At 45.8% G+C, this 21,637-nt stretch overlaps 1 protein-coding gene across 2 annotated transcripts in view; it reads left to right on the forward strand.

The window, feature by feature from the left end:
* The first annotated feature begins 5,866 nt into the window (after window positions 1–5,866).
* The window catches only part of RunxA (Runt related A), a 37,301-nt gene continuing 21,530 nt past the window's right edge, over window positions 5,867–21,637 (forward strand). Inside the window, exon 1 of one of the 2 annotated variants that reach the window (XM_033383909.1) lies at window positions 5,867–6,777. The gene's annotated coding sequence lies outside the window, so the exon portion shown is untranslated. The remainder of the gene's footprint in view (window positions 6,778–21,637) is intronic. The other variant, XM_002134285.3, reaches the window with a different exon arrangement.

Genomic DNA, 21,637 nt, shown 5'->3' on the forward strand with positions numbered 1-21,637 from the left:
AAGCCACCGAATGACGATTCTGTTGTTGAATATTTCTTCCGCATTATTATGCAAATATATGTTTAAAGAAATTTTAGAGTATAGATATTTCAAGATACATTTTCAAGAATAAAAAGCAATATTTTCTTTCTTTTAAATTGAACAAAATTACTATTAAAACTGGACTAAAATACAATCCTTACAATTAATACACTACCTATACACTACATATACATACGGCCATGGACAAAATACTAGAAACGATATAGCTATTTTTTCGTATTTTTCAAAATGCTCTTCGGTGCGTATTTATTTTTTTAAGTTTAAAAATCGGAATTTAAAAAAAAACGATCCGATTAAAAAACTGTTATGCACCGAATATAAATTGTTTTACATTTTTTTATGGCCTGTTTAAAGATCAAACCCCTTTCCCTTCCCTTTGCCGGACTGTTCGAAATGCCTCTGGTAGCTGAAATGGCCGGCCGCCTCATTTTCCTGCACAAAATGAGCAGAAGAGCAAGAAAGTAAAACGAAATTGTCACCCACAAGTATACCCAGGCAGGTCGGGATTGAGGCGCCACCAGCCACCAGCCGCCAGCCAGTGGCACACGGCCGCAAAGTGCAGCATGATGAGGAGGTCGAGTGGAGGCGGCAGCCCCCAAAAAGGGGTGCCCCCGATATGGTCGGGGGGGCGGCAGAGTCACCCTGGGAAACTATTAAGGCATCGAGTCGAGTCGAGTCGACGGTCGGTCCTCTTCCAATCAGCGGATCGGATGGCTGCGCATTTTTCTCATTGCAACAAAAACAACACAAAAACAAAAGGAAAAAACGAATGAAAAAAGATGAAAATCCGGGCACAGAAATAAACTAGAAAAGAGACGGCTCCGCCTGCTGCTGCTGCTGTTGCTGTTGCACTTGCAACACACACAGACACACAGAGGGAGGGGGTGAGAAACGGCAGATGGAATAAGAGAGACCCGACCCCTCGCTCGTTCGAGTGAGAGCCGAAACGAGTGAGGCGGCACTGTGAGTGCAACTAAATTGGGAGCCCGTTCGGAGCACAATGCGATTGTGGCTCAAACAGCAGCTAGAACAGGGTTGCCAGGTGGCCAGGATTTACAGGGTTTATTTATTTCATTTATTTGGTATAATATTTGGCATCTTAAGAACATATCAAGCCCCTCCGCACCCCAACCGAATCACCCACAAACAAATCTTCAAGGAAAATTCTTCTACAGACGCTGGCAACCCTGGCCCAAATGCAAATTGAGCGCAAAAAAATACTCACTTTTTGCCCCACTGGAAATTGCAACTGGGCACGGCAAGGCCATCGGGGCAGCCCAAGGAGGGGGTGGGGGGCTGGGGGCAGGCTGTGATTCTTTCTTTTGTTTTTATTGCCTTCTGTCGTGGCACGTGGCACACAGAATGTAAACAAGCCGCAAGAGTGAAGCGCGTGGGAGGTCCACATAGAATCGAATGGATGGAGAGGAGGGGAGGGGAAGGGAGGGCGAACTGGTGCCAAGGGTGGGGGGGAAAGGGTGCTTCAAATGTGTCTGGGATTAGGGTTCTGCGGTAAGCAGGAGAGAAGATTCAGTCCTGCTCCCCTCGAAAGTGCATTAAATTAATGCGAAAGCTGGATAAATAAAATCTGCATATGACAAATAGATTTTGATTGTGTTTGTGAGCTCATGGCTTCAGAATTTTAGTTCTTAATTGACAGAAAATAAATCCAAAGGTATGGAAGTTTTAGTTGAACAACATTTAAATAAATGTTTATTTGTTTTGATCACATGAAAAGTATATCAGAAATGTACATGGTCGGTTCGAATTATTATTATTAAATAAGCCCAGGTTATGTGAGGTCTCATTAGATTTTATAAAGGGTTCCTATTTTGGTTGTGAATATATGCTTTTAGGGTTCGACATATACGAGTATTTCCGTATTATTATTTGCGGTTAGGCTTCTCTGGATTTTTCTGGGGGTTCCTAAAGGTTTCCAGAAGTTCAATAGTTGTTCGAAGGCTTTCCATGCATTTAATTGCAATAGAGATATGTTTTTCTGATCTTTCATAGGACTGAAAATGGGACTGGTGTCTCAGTGTTTCAGGTTTTACAAAGGAAGTCCCAAATTGAACAAGAGTTTGGTGCCCATAAGAATGGATAACCCGAAAGTTACTCCTCTCCGATCAGCCAATCCAGAAAATCCCATTTGTATCCTTGGAGAAAGGCATCCTCCCCACAAGAAAGGCAAAGAAAAGTGTTGTATTTGCTTAATCATGATTGGATTGCCTCGCTGTATTACGCACCTGGCAACGGGGATCGTTGTTTCCCCCGGATACGCGGACGAGCACGAGTACTAGTATTTGCCCCACCCATTTCTGGCTCAGCTCCTCCACCTGTTCGACACTCTCTTTCTCTCTCTTTATAACATGCAAAATGGCCGGGCCATGCCGATGCCGTGCTCCGAGCTCTGTGCTCCACCTGGTCCGCTGGTCGTTTGGCTCCTCGGATTGCATGTGCATTGGTTTACTTTTGTTTAGCAAAATGTTCATGCAAATCCGCGCTGCATTTGCATTTGCATAAGCGGCCCCAGGACGAGTCGGTGCCGTGGCTGGGTCGGTTTCGTAGCTCCATCATTAACCGTGGGTGAGGGACGGGGCATGGGGCACGGAGCACAGGTTGAGTGCGGGATTCAACTTTTCCGTGCAGCAAGCAGAGTGCGTGCCACGCCATCCAGCCAGCCAGCCAGCCATCCCATGCCTTGCCACGCATATTCTCGCACGCACAATGACTACACATCGACCTCCCCTCCCCTCCCCGGCACATCCCCATCCATTCCCCTTGGCCAGACCATCCCATCTCAACTGAATCCTTTTCGAACTTGCCAAACTGGTTGGTTTAGTTTTCAAAACGGCGCGGCGCGTCCTTTACTCCGGCTCCGGCTCTGACTCTGACTCAGGCTACGACTACGGCTGCGGCACTGGCTTCTGCCTCTGTGTCCCCTCTGTGTGTGTGTGTGTGTGTGTGGAAAACCATTTAAAATTACTGCAAAAAAGCAACAAAAGTTTTTCCCTGCTAAAAGTGGGAATGCACACATGGACAGGGGGCTGAGGGTTGGGGGAAGGACTACGGGTCTCGCGTTGCGTTAAATTAAAACGCGTATGTTGCACACATTAATTGCCAGGAAGTAGATACAGCAACAACAACAACAACGGTCCGAGAGGGGGTGTGGGGGGTGCTGGATGGAATGGTTGTGTGAGTGTGCGAGTGGGTGAGTGGGTGTGGGTGGTGGCGAGTGTTGCAAAGGTTTTTCTAATCATTAACAGAGTTGCCATCGCCATCGCCATCGGAGTTTGTTTTGTTTGCAAGGAATTACACACACACAAGCACACGTACACACACGCACACACACGGTCACCGATACGCGTACACATGGAGAAACATTTGCAAATTAGAAATGTCCGTCACACATATGCCAACCTGCCTCTGCCCCAGCCGTGTGCCACGCCACGACACGCCTTCCGCCTCCCGCCCCTCACCACCACCCCCACCAGAGTGCAGACAAGTTGAAAAGGTCGCATCGACAACGCTCAGATGCCAGCCCGTGCCGGCCTGCTGTAAGGATAATGCTGATGATGTCCTGGGCCCACGCCATTGGAGCACTGCACGGCACGGCACATGTGAAGACAGCCACTGAGGCACAGTGTGGCAAGATCACAGGACAGTCCGCTTAGAGCTGTGGAGCCTTCGATGGATAAGCTCGAAGCTCATAAGAGGGTAAATCTCTTCTTAGATGGACTATTTTCGGATTGAAATTATGCTCAATTAGGCCAAGGCAAGACTTCCAACCACTGTTCTAAGACCAAAAAGATCTGATGTCATGAGGGTTCCAGCATACCAAAAAGCGTCTGTAATTATCTTGCAATGTTGATTGACAAAATAAAAATATACTAAGATTAATTGAAGAGCTGAATAATTTCGATTTGTTGATGGGAAATTTTTTAGATATTTTCTAGAAATATTTCAAATTTCTTTTTGGAGCCAGTTCAAAGTCAACTGCAACCACTGTGCATTATCTTATTTAAAATAAATATGCAGCACAGAAAACAACAACAACAACAAAAAAAAAACAATTACAATCAATTTAAATTTAAATAGAAACTTGTCTAAGTACAGTCCCGCTCTCCCGTCACACACACTCGCACACACCTGCAGCACCCCCATCTGGAATAGAAAAAAAATTAAAAAAAACAAAAAAAAACAAAAAAAAGAAAGAAGAAAGCATCAGACGAGTGTCAGCAGGAAGGAGCATACGAATGCGAATCCGAATCCGATTCGAAGTCAGCAACAAACTAATGGCAAATGACGATAGTTCTCTCGCTCTGCCGCCCCTTTGGCGGAAAATAGTTTAAAATTCATTTGATATATATATATATATATACGTATGCTATATACATATGTATATAAGTAGATGTGTAGCTGAGACTGAGAATGAGAGAAACTACTCAACTCTTTCCGGCTCGCTCTGGCGGCACTCAGTCTCTGTGGCCCACTCCGTCTCTGTTGCTCTCCAGCGGCCGCCGTGTGGGACTCTCTTTTGAGTATCGCCTGTATATATAATTCTGAGCGCTCTAACCATATATTATATGTGCATATATCCGTGTATGTTCAGCGTGCTGTGTAAATCTCCTGAAACTACTATATATGCCCGTTTGGGGGTATATTATGTAAAATGTTGCATTTTACTGCTCAAAAAACATTTGCGCCTGGGTGGATGTTGCCGTTGCCGTTGCTTCTGCCACTGCCACTGCCACTGCCAACCCAACTGATTGTTGTTGGAGTTTATGATAATGAGCATTTCGCTCATGTGGCACACACACACACACACACACATGTGTGTATCTGTGTGTATATAGAGCCATCCTATGGAGAGCAGAAAGCCCGCACAAAATATAGCCATCTCGCTTCATTTGTCTATCCCACCGACCCCCACCCGCCACCTCCATACCCAAAGCGCATACCGCAAACTTCCTTCCCCTCCCCCTACCGCACACTACACGCTCTCACACCACCCACAACCCCACCCCCACCCCCTCTACACACTCTCTCTATAGGGTTGCTTTCTAGTCAAAAACACACTCACACACCCATACTCGTTTAACCCGTTCAGATAATGATGCAAAATTTATGTATTTTGTGTAGAAATAAAACCTGATTTTCAAATGAGTGAAAATTTTCGAGTTTCCAAAAAGGGGGGTGAGAGACAGAGACACAGAAAGAGAGAGAGAGAGTGAGAGTGAGAGAGTGAGATAGCCAGCGAGCAGGGGGTTGGTCACTCGTTGGTCCATTGGGGGGCGGACTGACCCTGGGGTTGCTCATTTATTATCAAAATTTATTCAATTCCAAAATTTTTGGCGCGCTTCTCCAAGGCAACTCCGAAGAACAACTGACCAAAGGGCCGCCCTTTGGAGGCACTAAGGGTTGGGGTACTACCACTACTACTACTCCAACTTGAACCCCATCTTGCGCCACTGTTTTGTGCTCTTTTAATTGTTGCATAAAATGTTACGGTAAACACAGGCCCCTCGACAATGAGCCTGAGATCTGAGACCTCGGCCGCTGCGTCGTCATCGTCGTCGTCGTCGTCGTTTTTGAGCTGAAACTCAATTTCCGTTTGAGTTATTTAAGGCCCTCTGTGCCATATGTGTGTGAGCCGCCACACATATGTATCATCATACCACCCACACACACAAACACATACAGAGAGATAGGAAACGCCGACGCGGCGTTGTTGCTGCTGCCTGCCTGCTTTGAAATTTGAAAAGTTTTTTTGTGTGAAAATTTCGAAAATTTTCAGCCCGAGCATTTTCGTGTGCGTGTTATCATTTGCAATTGTGCCGTTAACCGGTTCAAAGCGTCACACGCACGGCACGACAGGAGACTCGGAGACTCGGAGACGACCCACGCACCAACAACGCATCCTATAGCTCGTTCAGAACGAACTCGTATCGCGGGCTTCGTGTCGAGGTTCGGGTTCTGGTCGAGTTCGAGGTTCGAGGTTCGGCACTGCTTGCCCTTTACCAATTGCAATCTGCAAATCGGGTGCGCTCAAAAGCTGTTGTTGTGCGTGGCATTCGGCGGCACTCGTGTGCGGCACACGAACTGCATTCCCATCCATCCATCCATCCGCAGCAGCAGCGGCAGGCAGCAGCAGGCAGCAGGCAGCAGCAGCGAACCGAAGACAGCTTCTGTGGGGCTCTGGATGCTGTGCAGGTACCCCCAATGTGTCACTCTGCATTCTGACCACTAACTCGCCGGCCGTGTGCTTCCGTTCCGTTTGCGTTCCGTTCCGTTTGCGTAGCCACTACGTGAGTGCGAGACCCTTCGGTGTTCCTTCGCTGCGTTCTCCGCTCCGCGCGCTCTCCCGTTGCAGCTATCGAACGTTATCGAAGTGTATCGCAAGTGATTGAGGAGATCGATCCTGTGAGCGATCGGTTCGTTTTGGATTTGTGTGATCGATCGCCCGAAATATGCCAGGCCAATCGTTTATGTGGATGGTTTTCTTTTTTTTGTTTTGAGTGTGCTCCAGCTTCAGAGCGGCTCTCTGAGCGGCGCCCAAAGGAAAGATCGAAAGTTGAGTACAGTGAAGAGAGAGATCTTGCAGAGAGAGATAAAGAGTTCTGTGTCAAAGATAGTTATAATCGATCTATCCAATCGTTCCAACTGTTCATCATCACACCAGCAGCTGTCGATCCCTCGATACGTGCACTCCGGTGCACACACAGCGGAAGCCAGCGGGTGAGTTATCTGAAGGAATTTCTTACATTTTTGGGGTTCATTTTGGGGTAGAGAAATGATTCAACTTGAGCGATTACCAATCAATCATCAAAGCTCTTCAAATACTGCTTTTTAGTGGACTAATTTCCAAGTTGAAGATCTACAAACTGTCATACACTTCAAGCTCTTTAATGGTTCTCGTATTTGATTCTTTCGAATCACTTTGGCTTGGGAAATCTATCCCAAAGGTGATTGAACCATTGGAATTGGAATTGGAAATGGAATAATTTTTTCTAGATTATGATTAGGGCAGAAAAACATCCAAGAAGAGGTGAATCAATAATTAAGAATAATTTAGGAAATGACTATTTGATCTGGAACAACATTCGGATGAAAGTAAGCGGTAAATATCCAGTAAAAAATCGCATCTAAATAAGATATAGAAAAACTGTAGCAAGAGCAATTTTATATATGCTTGAATGGTTAAAGAAATGCTAACAATAACATTAATTGAACCAATTGAATAATTGAGTTTCGCAGAAAAACAGAAGCATAGCCGAATGCAAGAGAGAAAGCGTTTCGAAGAGCATTTAATGAAGCACTTGACATGTCAAAAATGCAACGTGCAGTGAACCATTTTTACTTAATGTAATTAATTAAAATTTAACGTATTAATTTCGTGCTGCGAGAGTGTCAGTGCGATTGTGTGTGTGTGTATGTGTGTGTGCAAACAAAGACAACAATTATAGGACAACTATATGTACAGGTGCTCACCCTCACACACACACACACACACACGCACACAGACGTATACAATATGATACCTTGGAAAACTCATTGGTGAACCGCACTTATGTACCGCAAGTTCAACCGCGAAATTGATAATTCAACGGTTAACCAAGCGGGCCAACAACTAAAAAAAAGAGACAGAGGAAATACGAAAACAACAACAAAAAAAGGGCAGCTTCTCCAGCGAGTGTTAAACGTTTTAAATCAACTGAAAACAGTTTGTAAAAAAAGCAGAGTATAAATGCAAACAGAACTCAGATGGAGTGGGTCGGATAGAAAGGCACAGAGGAGAGTACTTGACAATACTTATATCGTTCATTCATTGGGAAGATTGGAGTTGAATGTGGAAGAGATCAAGCTGTGCTATGCGATCGTCCAGCTTGCTTAACCATCCATCTGTCCCGTCATTTCGTAGATTTCTCTGGTATATGTATCTATAAAGAAGTATCTATCCGCAATAGTTGTGTTAGTTGATCAAACTTCTAGTTTACTTTCCACTACAGATAGCGATTCACAAGTGGAACATGGTCATCGGTAAGCCTTAGATTGGAGTCATTGATCGGCACAACTAAGAGTACTTGTGGCAAAAAAAAAGCAGAGTAGTAGACATCAAATATTGTGCATAATCAACAGAGATTCGGATATGGATCCAGGCGAGTGAGGGCGCGCCAGTCAGTCAGTCAGTCAGTCAGATGAGCCGACAGCTCAAGTGCGAGTGCGATTGCGATTGCGAGTGGATTGGAGCCTGATGTTGGACGTGAGCATGGGCAGGGGCATGGGTGTGGAGAAAGGTCGGTGGGCTGTATTTGAAAGTGGTCAACCAACTCGTTGACCGCAAAAGAGAAAAAATAATAAAATGAAATAAACACACGCAGACAGATGGGACAGATGGATGTATCTGGATCTGTATTTGCAGATGTATCTCTCTCTCTGTCTGTCTGTGTGTGTGTGTGTGTGCATATGTGTGTATGCGGCCTGGCAGTCAAATCACAAACAAAACAAATTGCAATGGCAACAGCAAAAGCAACAACAAAAAATAAATGCAAAATTTTTGCAGCCTACGCTGAAAAGTAGGCAATGAAATTATTCTTTTTCCCTTTTTCACATTTCACATTTTTTTTTTGTTAACTGCAGAAATGTTGTTTTCCTGTTTTCCCTCATTGTTATCTCTGTTTTTCCATATATTCATCTATTTTTTGTTTTTGTTTTTTTGTATAAAAAACATGCATTCATACATGTATTTGCATATGTATATATTTTTGCCGCCGCCTAATGCAATGCGACAGTTGAACGTTTCATTTTATAATATGTATTTAATTTAATTTCTATAATTTATTGCGAAATGTTTAGTTTTAGTTGTTGTTGTTGCTGCATTTGCTGCCACTGCCGCTGATTGGCCAATTTGAGAGTTTTGGCTGCCACTTTTTGTGTGCCGGCAAAAGCTTTTGTGTACACTTAATGATTTATTTTAATATGTTAAAATTATATGCGTTTTTTGGGTGGCAAAAAGTTAACAAAATTTTGTACAGCACAAAGTCCAACATTTATTGGTTCTGAATGAATTTCATTTGCATTTATTATGCGATGAATTATAATTTTGTATGATTATCACCGAAGTGTTAAATGTTTGTCGTGGATTCGAAATGGCTTAAAGTGAAATATAATGAAGTCCCATAGAAATCAAAAAATGTTCGCATTCCGCCTGGCATTCGTCAATTAAAAAAAAAATTAATACAAATTGCAGTAAATCCGATGGGAAATGTTTTAGATAAATTTATGGATGCTTTTTCAAAATTCAAAACTGAGTAATAGCTTTCAGTATATTTTGATCATTCGAGCTGGCATATTTGCGTGATTTGGCTATAATAATGATTTAATACAAATTTCAAAATAAAATGCCTTGGTTTTATGTCTATTTTATCTAGTGTTCTTTGATACAAGTCCAATTGGAAGTAAAGTGCTTGAAATTGAGAATTTCAAATATAATTTGAATGGGGAAACCCATATTTAAATATATCAATTTGATATTTATTCCAGTGGAAAAATTGAGCATAATCTGTGTTCCTTTTTTGTGAAGATTTTCCTGTGAAACTGTGGGTCCATTGAGATAATATGGTCTCCAATCAACACGTTTTTGTAGCTCTTTCATTAGCCTCTGATAAAGCTCTAAAATGCATTGTAGTCTCTCCGTTTTTCTATTTCACAATTGTTTTTTATCATAATTAAACATTTTCCGACCATTTAATGGCAAACACGAGAGTGGAGGAGGAGATTGGTTGGGGATTGGGGGTTCGGTTGGTGATGGGATTGTGATATACGGCTGAGACTCCCTATAGATGAGGGTTGCTTGCAATTATATTGTGCTCTGTGTGCGATTGTTGTTGTCTTCGTCTGGGTTTTTGTGTTGTTTTTGTGCGAATGCAACTTTTATCGATTTAAATTAAAAACGCATTGCTGCAAATTGTAAAAATTATTGTGCGTCTGTCTCGCTGCATTTCTCACTCTCTCTCTCTCTCTCCACGTATGCCTCTGTATGTGTGCTCTCTCTACGTCTCTACGTCTCTGCTTGCAGTCTGTTCTCTGTGTGTGTTTCTGTCTCTCTTTGTGTGTTTGTGTGCCAGGAAATGCCAGCACATTAAGTTGGTAGGCCTTTGGACAGCATCCTGGTGGCTTCCATTGCTTCCACTGACATTGCTGCCATCGGCATCGCCACCGCCATCGCCACTGCCACCGACCGTTTCGCCGTGCTCCGTTCCCCATGCCGCTGCCGCTGCCACTGCCACTGCCATTGCCATTGCCACCGCCATGTCCATGTCATTGGCCGGAGCAATGCGGAAAATCGCATTTTCTCATTTGGCTTCTGTCATGCAAAAATATCAAAAGCGCGTTGCGAAAATCTCGTTTATTTTTCACACGCATTTCTGACATTCTCCCACTCTCCTCTTCCTTCTCATTACCACTCCCTTCCCCCTGTCCCTTCCCTGAACGCTGGTGCAGCAGCAGCAGCAGCAGCAGCAAGGAGATGAAGTAGGAGGAAAGGAGATGGCGGCCAAACAGAAGCCATACAATTCTTTAACGTCTCACACACAAATTGGCTTAAAGTTGTTCGATCTGCGGTCGAGTTGGATGAATTGAGTGAAAGGCCGCTGCAGTGACAGCTTCAATTTGCAGTGAAATGCTCCAACATCCAACGTCCAACGTCGAACAGTGTGTTCTTTATTTGATATACTCTCGCACTCGCACTTCGCAATGGACATTCCATGGCATGGCTATTGAATATTGAGTATACGACGCGTTGTCACAGGGACTTTTGCGTTGCTGCATTGGAGAGTTGATGGAAAGGTGAGCAAGAGATGCCATCTTGAATCCAATCCAATTCATCTTTATTCCATTTCTAAAGGTATCTCCATATACATCTGAAAACAAGTTCGCACATTGAAATCTTTCATTACAGACACTCTGAATATCAATCAAATAATATGAGAATGGTATTTACTTACCATAAATTTGAATAAGGAAATCTTTTCAAGTGGATTCAACTTATTTCGAGCCGAATTTCCTACTGGAATTGTCTCTTAAAGACTTAAAGTTATTCGAAATCATTCGTGGATTTCCATATGCCTTCCCTTTCCCATTTCGCTTGTTTCTCCAACCAAAGAACGAAAACCTTTCGATTCTACCCGTCGCCTGTCGATATCTTTTGCTGCTGCCTCCACAGGATTCCGCAGTCCGCAGTCCGCACTCCGCACTCCGTGCAGCATTAAATATTCAGGCAACCTGCAATCTGGTGTTCTATTTAAAAATGCGCAAACTGAAAGAGTTAATGCTATGTCCTGAATCCAATGCATTAATGTCCTGGCCGCCATTGCACCAACATCAGCAAAATCCCTGAAAATTAAATACCTATACATACGCATACAGTATATTCGTATGTGTTTGGTGGGTGGCGAGGGGGCATGCAACAACAGCGCACACAATTAATAAGAATTACAAGTTGCACGATGAGGGGGCGGGCGGTGTCTGCCCGACGTTCTCTGCCGTATGCGTGTGTGTCCGCATCCTGGTTGCATCCTGGCCAGCGAGAGGAAACCAGGATAGGGGGCGGACTACCAGCAGCAGCAGCAGCAACAGCCACACAAGTGCTAATGACTTAATAAATCATCGCGTGCGACAAAGAAATATATGGGATATATGTTCCTGGTCGGTTGCTCCCCAGCAGAAACCGCAGCCAGGAAGAGGCATGGCTGCACTGCCCCCGGGGCCAGTGCGGGCTGAGGTTGTGATTGGTTGCGAGTGGGAGGAGTCGTCCGACCAGCAACAACAGCAACAAAATGCATAATTCAATGAAAATCCAGCAGAATTCCTTTAATCCTCAATATTCATTAAAAAATATGAGAGGACCTCATGTTGTTGCTGCTCCTGCTGCTGCTGTCGATGTCGTGGATGTTGTTGTGGATGTTTCGATGGATGTCGTTGCACTTGTAGTTGTTGCTGCTGCTGCTCCTGATGATCTTGCGGATCGTTAAGCGTTTTATCCAAGGGTTCTATAACCAAATCCTATGGAAATCCCTCTCCACTATTGCCGCTTCTTGGCTGAAATCCTCAATTTAACGCTTCTGCTTCTCCTGATGCTCCATTTTCCATTTAAAGTGTTTCTGATCTGGGTCCTTGGCTCCTTTTCTTTAATTTTTTTTCAATTAAAGCTAGTTAAAAACAGCCTCTGTGTGCCTTGTAGTTTATTAAGCCGAACGTGGACATCCTTTTGCCTGCCGGGTTGCTGGTTTCTGCGGCCATCGGCCAGGTGCCACACCTCCCTCTACCCCGCTACCCGCTACCCCTCTACCTCTTTATCTGTTTCTGTCTCGTTTTTCTCATTTTTACCATCGCTGTGTGTCTCTTTCGAATGTACGGCATACAGGTCATTACATCTTTATGTGCTTAAGTACATAATATACGGAAATCCCATGGTGGAGTACATAATGAGTGGAGCGGAGCGGTGCGGAGGCGTAGACGGAGGCGGAGTCAGAGGCCGAGCTTAATCAGCAACTTAAATGTGTCGTGTGGCAGAAAGGATTTAATGCATCGGATGATTCTCCCCCCCCTCCACTCTCCTGGGCCGCCCACGGGCTGGAGTCTGGGGGCGAAAACTTTTGCTGGCCGGACATTTGCACGTTACAAAAATTAATTCGATTTGCTGCTCGGCGGTCATTTTAATCGTTTGCCGTCGTGCGGTGTCGTTTAATGAAAGGACCGAAACCAGGACATACACACTCACACACACACACACACACACGCATACAAAGAAAATGCAATTAAAAATTAAAAACGTGAGCAAAATGCATAATGAGCTCTCCAGCAACACTTCATTAACGCGTTTTCTTTGCCTCCAACTACAACTCCAACTCCAAGTGGCCTTCAATCCGTGCTCCAGTTAATCCTCCTGAGCCTTGTCCAGATCCTCCTACTCCTCTCACCCATGCTCCTGCTCCTTCTCCTTGCCTGAGCCTGTCAAAATAGGTTACGCTCCTTTTGTGCGCCCTGCCCTCTGTGTGACGTGTGGCAGTGGCAGTGGCACGGGTTGTCCGTGTCCAGTTCGTTGCATTTCCCATTGATGGGCGACAAAATGTTAACAAGCTGTTGAAAAATTGGCAAACAGGCAGTGCGTAACCAGAGAAACTCCCACACGCCAAAGAGCCTACGGACAGAGACAGCAGGAAGGTCGTAGGGCACGACTGACTGATGACCTGTAAAGCGGCTGGAGGTTGTGCCCCTCTTGAAGTGTGGTCCAACCCGACTAGACGCCACCTTAAACGCTGCAGCGGCTCTAAAGGCTTCAACCATTTTAAGATTCGGTGCAATTCCTATTGGCAGTAGATTTTATGATTCTTTGAACACATTGAATATGGATCATCATATGCCCAAATAACTTTTTTGGCGGCATTCAATCAGCTGTTCTTTGTTTAGCCCATACTTTGACCATTCGCATGTGAACGTCAGCGCTAGAGCTGCGATTATCGTCGAATAAGAATGGCAGTGGAAAACCTAATCAATCAGCTTAATTACGAGTGCTCCATTATATTGTCAGAGATCTGCAATGAGTCGAACATATTTCGAGAGGGTAAAATATCAGCCAGGCCTACACAAATTAGTGAGAGAGAGAAAAGCCCAAAGGCGTACAGGTTAAATACGAACAACGCAGTCGTGAGTCGTGACAAGATCTCAAAAGTCAGTCTGTTGCTGCTTCTGGGATACCCGTTGCAATACCGATCGAGGGTATCGAGAAGGCAGTCAACTGGCTGCAACTACTTAACCAGCGTCATAAATTTACACACCAGCCGAGCCAACAAGGCCGAAAATAAAAAATCCACAACAGCCATCAGCAACAGGAGGAGGAGCAGGAGGAGGAGGAGGAGGAGGTGGGGCAGCTCCGTGTCAAAGGATGAGGAGGAGGCACCATGTTACCATTGCCCTGTCCATTCCGCAGTTCGTGGCCTCAATGTTGGCCTCAAAATGCAAAACCCCAAAAAGAAGCAAAATGCAAAAGAACCTGGGCCGATGCGATGTGTGGCAGTAATGGCCCAGGAGGCAGGCCTTTGCATGCCGGGTCGCGATGCGTCGAGTCGCGGCAAACGTGATTGTCAACAAGTTTGACTGCAATGGCTGTCCCCGGGAAGGACTCCCAGTCGCCCTCTCTCTCTTTCTCCGTGTGTGGGGGCTGTGGCACAAGACGGACCCCACCGTGGGCTTGCACTTTTGTTTGCTTGTCTTTTGCCCTTTTTGTTGTGCTTTTTATTGATTTTTTTCCCCCATTTTTCGCTTTTCGCTTTTCGCATGGCGCTTATTACGCATACGCCACGTGTGCAGCGGAAACCAGCCAACTGACCAAACGCGTCCTGCCAGGTCCCGCCGATCAGCCCTGTTTGTCGGTCTGCGTTTGTACAGCTGTCAGACAACCCAATCTCCCCCTTCTACCCTGTCCCCCCCCCCTACCCTGTCGCTCCATCGCACGCACCTTACAGCCCGCAATGCAACGTCATGGCGTACCCGGGACTCGTATACGTATGCGTACAAAGGCGGGGAAAAATGGGGCGCTTGAATGGGGCAGCCCACTGCGTAATTGTTGTTATTGGTCTCGCAGAAAAAAAGAATGTGTAAAATAAGTGGTAGCCCTGTCGTTGGGTTTGACGACTGAGGGATACCGTGGATTCTCCGATTCGTAGAAATGGTCTACAAGAAATGTGTATTTTTCTTCATTGTTTAGTAAAGTGTTGAGCTCCTAAAGTCAAAGTGCATTCATAGATCCCCTGTTGGGTCTGCTGAGCATGCCTCTGTGTTCTGCTCGTTCAGGGTATCAAAAAAAGGGCAGGGGCTGGCAGGGAACCGGGGAGTGCTGGACACGCGTGTTCTTCCATGTTTATTATTGCAGCAACAAATTGGGTGTGGAGTGGAGACCGATGTCCACACGTGGGCTTTGCTGCGGATTGTTGCATTGTCCTTGCCCCAAAGTTGCATTGCAATCGTTTCACTCTCTCTCTCTCTCTCTCTCTCTCTCTCTTTGCACAGCACTTTTTTGCTTCTTTGACACTGAACAGGCAGAGAGACAGCCAGGGAGGGAGGGAGATAGAGAGAGAGTTGAAAAAAATTGACCACCAAACAACTCACCTGCTGGCCATCCCCTTCCACCGCCCCAAAAAGCACGCCCAAACCACTCGCCATGGGGCTCTTGGGGATATGTATTCTCTGTTTTGGGCCTTTTGTTGGTGGCAACCACATATTTGGTTGCTGATTTTTGGTTTCGTAATTTTTCCTACCCACAATGCAACACAACGGCAACAGCCGACAGCCAACAGCCGACAGCCAACAGGCAACAGCCAATTGTTGTTCCTCTCCGCTGGTTGTTGCATTTGTTTGGACCTTGTTTTTGTTTGCGTGTGTGTTTGGCGGTTTTTACACACAACATTTTTTTGTTTCTTGCACCTTCCCGTTTTGCCTGGTCCTGTTGTTTGTTTCCCCGGTTGGGGGTCTCTACAAATTATAACGAGTGTCGCTTTTTCTTCGTTTTTTTGCGAGATTTGTAAAATTGCTAGGTGATTGAGTACTGGCCGCTTGGTTGCGGTCTTTAGTGGGGGGAGGTCATCATCGTAGATGACAGTTATTGGGGAGCTCTTAAAGGAGGTGGAATATCAATGATGCCTCAGGAAGGATCATCATAATCCTTACAAAAGAAGGTCGGAAGAACCTCTAGGACATCTTAAAGCCTTCTGCAAGCGCTTAAAGAATCAAAGGAATGCCCAGCAGAGAAAACTCTAAATTAAATGGACCCACACCTGGCCCACGTCCTGGACACACTCCTCTCACTGGGGAAATCTGTTCATCTGTCATTCCCGAAATAGAGTTTAGCCGGTTGATTATTTCCTGGCTGCCAGCCTGAAAGGTTTCGTTCATGCACTCAAAACTCAATTCATCAATTGGCCGGCATCTCCTCCATCACCCGAATCTGCATGTGCCACACTCTTTTGTGGCACCTGCACCTGTGTGTGTGTGCGTGTGCGTGTGCGAATAGGTAATAAAAATATTTGCAACAACAATCATAGCAAAGGCTTTTTGGGTCTACCAATATTATTCCACACAACTTCAAACCCACAAAATGTTGGTTAGTTTTTCGTAATAACTTCAAATCTGCACTTGCCACTTTGTGTGTGTGTGTGCGTGTGTGTGTGTGTGTGTCCAGGGGATCCCTTAAATGCAAAATGCAACCACCCGCACAGCCCCACAGAGAGCAACCCAATGTGTTGCATATGCAACGCATCTCATGGGCCCAACAAATTTCAAATGGCATCGAATTTTGTGTTCAGGTTTTCCTCATGTATATCCCATTTTTTTTTTTGTTTCTGCTTTTACTCATGTGTTGGGTGTTTTGGTTTGGCATTTTGGGTGTAAAAATAATTTAACTAAAAATTGCACACAAATATCTGGGGCCCCTTCCCTTCACAGGAACACCGGAACACAGGCACAGACACCGCAAAATGTTGTTGTTGGTCGTTGTTGTTGTTGTTGTTGTCGTTGGTGGTGAGGCGAAAACCCCATACGTTGGTTGGGCAAGGTGGTTGAAGGTGCGTGTGATTAGGCCAACTGAAGCCCTGAAATTTACACGGGAATAATGAAATCAGTGACGCAAAAATATACATACACATGTGATGGCGGAGGGCAGACAGACTGAATTATTCAAGTGAGAAAAGCAACAAATTTTTGGGTTGGTATAGAAGCAGCCACGTCCGCTTTAGAAGAACATTTGGGCAAACAAAATACATATATTTCATGTAAAAGAATCAAATAGGATGTAAGGGAATCACAGGGATTTTGTGGAGGCAATTCTAATTGATAGAAATATGTGCATATTTCTTTGGTTCTTATTTTGGTACAAGATTATTTTAGGCTGGCATTTTATACTGTCTTAAATTGATCTTGCGCTTAGCCATTGAGAATTTCTCTATAGGTTACGACTTGTGACGATGACGATCTGGCTTCAGACATTCTCCCAAAACTGATGTATTCTGTTTCGCTTTTGAAAATCTACGAATAACGATGTCTGATAGTTTTCCTTGGAGAGATTTAGATAGATTCCACAAAAGATCGTTCTTCTGGCAAATAAACCGCCAACAGTCCGATTTTCCTCAATAAGCAAAAAAAAAACTTGCACATTAAAAACGTAATAGAAAAGCCCCAAAAAAAAACCCAACAAAAACTGACCGCACGCACACTCCTGCACGAGACACACACAGACAGAGGTGATTGCAATGGCCTGCATCTGGTGGGGGCGGGGTCGCCGTTTGGGGCGACTCAACTAATTTTTGAGTGGAGCAACACAATGGCGAGAGCGAACGAGAGCGAGAGCCCCAGCACGGTTCAACCCTTGCTTGGGGCACGTAAACGAACACGAGCACAGGAGCACACGAGTGCAACTGTGCGAGTGAGTGCCTCTGTGTGAGTGAGTGTGCGAGTGAGTGTTTGCGTGAGTGCGAGTGAGTGCTTAATTTGCTAATTGAGAGCCTGCAACGGCGCATTACAGTGAAGACAAAGTGGCACAACGAGTGAGAGCTCGAATGGAGTGCCGGACTCCACTCCACTCCACTCAACTCAGCTCCGAGTTGAGTGGGGGAGGACACTTGAGTGGAAGTACGAAGCCACTCAAAGTTGGAGCCATAAAAAGTGAACGGAGAAAAAACCAAATGAAATTCAATTTTTATCCTTTTTTTTCCTGTCCGTATGTACGTATCATCAAAGGCGGCAAAAGGAGCGTCAAAGACGACTCAAATGCCATACACTCCCCCCGCACACAGCCACACATATGTATGTGTGTGTGGGCCAACGGGATCCAATGAAATTTGCCTAGCCAAGACAAGGAAACGCTTCAGGATGGCTCGGAGACGAAAAGTGAGAACAAACCCCAACCGACTTCACTCAACTGACGGCAGACAGAATCCGTTTGACACTGCGGTTGCCCCCTGGCATTCCTCCTTGGCTGGCTCCACCCCCTAGTACAAGCCATCTCTATGTGGGTGGCGCCTCCGATACCCACACGCGGGTGTGACTACGAAAATAGTTTTAGCGGCTCTGCCATCAACCGTCTACATATCTACCCATTTTTTGTCTTTTTAAATACTTTTTACACACATATGTATACCGCATCGAATCCACAAATTTATGTGGAATATTCGCGGTGAATGCTTGAGCGAGAGCAAGAAAGGAATGAAAGGAAAGTGAATTTGTGATACTCGTAGGTGGAATTCAAGGAAAGTTCTCGCCGCTAACAAGACAACAAATTTTTCTGCATATCGGATTAAGGCCCTCACGAATTCAGAGTCAGACTGGCTCCAAAAGAGGTCAAAGTAATTGATGAAAGAAATCGAAATAAACGCGATCTTAATTCCCTTCAAGATCTATTCATTCGATTAAAATAATTGCGGCATCTCTTACCCCAATCTTCTCTCCTCCAGGCCACCTTCGGCCACTGCGACTTCCCCCGCGCTGTGGCACACAGTTTTTTATGGTCCATCGGTTGGGGACCAAACAAGGCATAAACAATTTTCTACCTACCACACAATATATCCCCCTTATATGACGACGATCAAGTGCAGTTTTTGTGTATTCCCGTTGTTGAATGAAATTTAATTGCCATAAACATAAACAAAATAAGACGACAGGAGGACGACAAATGGTGTTCTGGGTATGGGATGGCATCGGATCCGAGCAGAGATCATTTCTCATATTTTTCGTTTGGGCGTTTTTGTGTATTTATAAAGACATTAAAGAGAGCGTAGATCGTCAGAGATCGCGGAGATCGCCGAGATCGGCGCAAGACAAAAACGGGTGCGGGTGCGGCCCATAAAAATGTATGAAATGTATCAAAGGCGGCGCAAAAATGATTATTTTGGGTGGTCCAACGGACCAGATGGGAGCTACGGATGAGGACTGGGCTATGGGGCGGCATAAATAGTTTCGTTTTGTTTTCTTTTTTTGTGAATATTAATATTCCCTTTGCTGGTGTTGGTGTATGGCCCGAGGGAGAAGCAAACCAAAAACCATTGCAAAACCAAAATGTTGACTGCAGTTGACAACGCGTCATGGAAAGTGCAGTTACCGTGGTACCGGGTACGGGTACCAACAGCCCTGCCAGCAGCAAACCTTCATCCAGCACCCTACCCCTGGCCCTGCTCCTGCCCCTGTTCCCCTGCCCTGCAGTGGTCGAGGTGGGGGCCCTGTCAAATGCCTCACATTGCAGGTGAGCCCTGACCCTGTCCCTGCCATCCACACGGCTTTCCTGAGTGTCGAGCAATCAACAGCAATTTGGCATAGTCCAGACGCTGCCCAAACTCCCGTGACGCCATGCTCTCTGGGTGCGGGGAGGGCGGTGGAACTGGGGGCACATCCGTGTCAAAACAATGTACGCACTAGAAGTCATTTAATTTGTTAAACTCGGTGATTTGGACAAACTCCTCACACACAGGACGATAGGCCGATGGCCCACGGCCGATGGGCTCTGAGCATGTCAATTGCTGTACTTTTCATAGCAGGACCCCCGCCACCGAAGAGGGGTGATGTTTGCAGAATGAGACATATGCCAGACATGGGTGATAACAAATTACACTGGTCAGCAAGCTGCAAGGTTCCTAGTCCCTTAGAACAGGCAATTTTGTGGAGCTGTTCCGGCTTAACAGCCTGTTACCGCTGCAAGTTGCAGATCTCTATTAACAGCCTGTTACTGCTCCTCGCTGCAGCTCTCCGTAACAGGCTGTTACCGCCGCCAGGTGCTTGCCGCTCTCTGTTAACAGACTGTTACCGCCACCAGGTACTTACCGCTCTCCGTTAACAGGCTGTCACCGCCACCAGGTGCTTGCCGCTCGCTGTTAACAGCCTGTTACAGCACCTGGTTAAAGCTATCTATTAACAGCATGTTACCGCACCTGCCTACATCTCTCTGTTAACCGACTGTTACCGCCACCGGTTTCAGCGCACTGTTACCGCTCGCTGTTAAAAATGTCTGAGAGCGCTGGAAAATCGGCCTCTAGCCGGCCGCCTCTCCACACGGCTCCCCACGGCGCTTAGCCTTCGAACTAGAATTACTTATGCCCCAAATCCCCAATATGATCAGAGGGAAAATATACTGCAGTCAAGTTGTATAACGATTATATGTAGACATATTTGTGCTTACCTCCATCCTCCGCATTAAGCTTCTTGAACTATTCTTTTAAGAATAGCTCCTCAATATTTGAAGAGTTCGATTCTACAATAAGAAACGATTTGGACTGTGTCTTCTTCGAATCTAATTGCTAGCTGGACAGTGTTAAAGTGTTTGAAGGTGACACAACACACAGAGTGCAGATGGAGATGGAGACGGAGAACGCCGGACCGAGATGCAGATAGACAGGCGTGGCATGGGGCATCATCATCATCATCGAGGCTTGGGTCCTTGGATCCAAGGGTTGTGCCTGCCTTCCTGCGTCTGCGGTTGGCGACGATGCAGCTGCCGTTGCCGTTGCCGTTGCAACTGTTGTGGTAGTGGCAGGCATCGAGAGGCAGCTCTCTCTCTCTCGCTCTGTTCAAAGCATCATTTATGCATTTAAACAATCCAATGCCCCAAGGGGTTGGCTTGGGTGGCGTCAGGGGCAGGCAGGCAGGAAATGCAAATTATGTTTTGTGTCAAGTAACCGGAAAATGCATTTTAATTGCCGTAGAAATGCAATATTGAACTTACACCCCCACATGGCCCAGCCGGAGTGAATGGGCGTGGCCGAATGGTGGGGGGTCATGCTTGGGCGCACAGCTTAAGGTGCTAATAAACCGTAAATGGGCGTGCCAGATGGCTTAAAGCAGCTTAAAGACGGCAGCAGCGTAAAGAAAAGGCGTGTGGCACAGGACACAGAACACAGAGCACAGGAACAGGAACCGGAAGGGGAAGAGGGGAGCGAGTGAAACAATTGCATTATCTCTTTGTGTGTTGCATGGAAAGTGTGGTGGCGTGAGGGGCAGGAACAATGGGGCATGGGGCATGGGGCATGGCCGGCCACATGCATTTCACCGCAAACGAGCCACTCAACGAGTATTTCAAAATAACAGACAGCCGCAACCCTGGCTGACCAGCAAAACCAAATGAAACCAAAACCAAAGCCGACTTCATCAACAACAACAAAAGCAACAACAGCAACAACAAAATTTCGGTTGCAACATGCAGCCGAGTCAGAGGCAAGTGCAATCCAGCAGCTGCTCAAAATGCAATTTTTCACTTTACGCCCAGGCCTGTGTAAAATCCAATCAAGCCTCAAAAATGTTAAACGCCTCCAACAGCCTCCGTTCTCCACTCGCCGCACTCGCCCCACTCAGCTCTCTGCTGCTGCGCCTAGTCCTAGTCAAACTTCTAGTCCTAGTCGTAGTCCTTGTCCTAGTGCTTGTCCTAGTCCGGCTCCTAGTCCTCTGGCTTAAAAGCAAAAGCCAAAGCAAGCTCTGCGGGCAGAAGCAAACAAACCGAGACCGAAACAGAAACAGAAACAGTTCAAACCCGAAATGGCCCCGGCAATGTGCGGTGTGGTGTGGA

This window comes from Drosophila pseudoobscura, chromosome X, assembly GCF_009870125.1.
Source record: "Drosophila pseudoobscura strain MV-25-SWS-2005 chromosome X, UCI_Dpse_MV25, whole genome shotgun sequence".
Lineage (NCBI taxonomy): Eukaryota > Metazoa > Arthropoda > Insecta > Diptera > Drosophilidae > Drosophila > Drosophila pseudoobscura.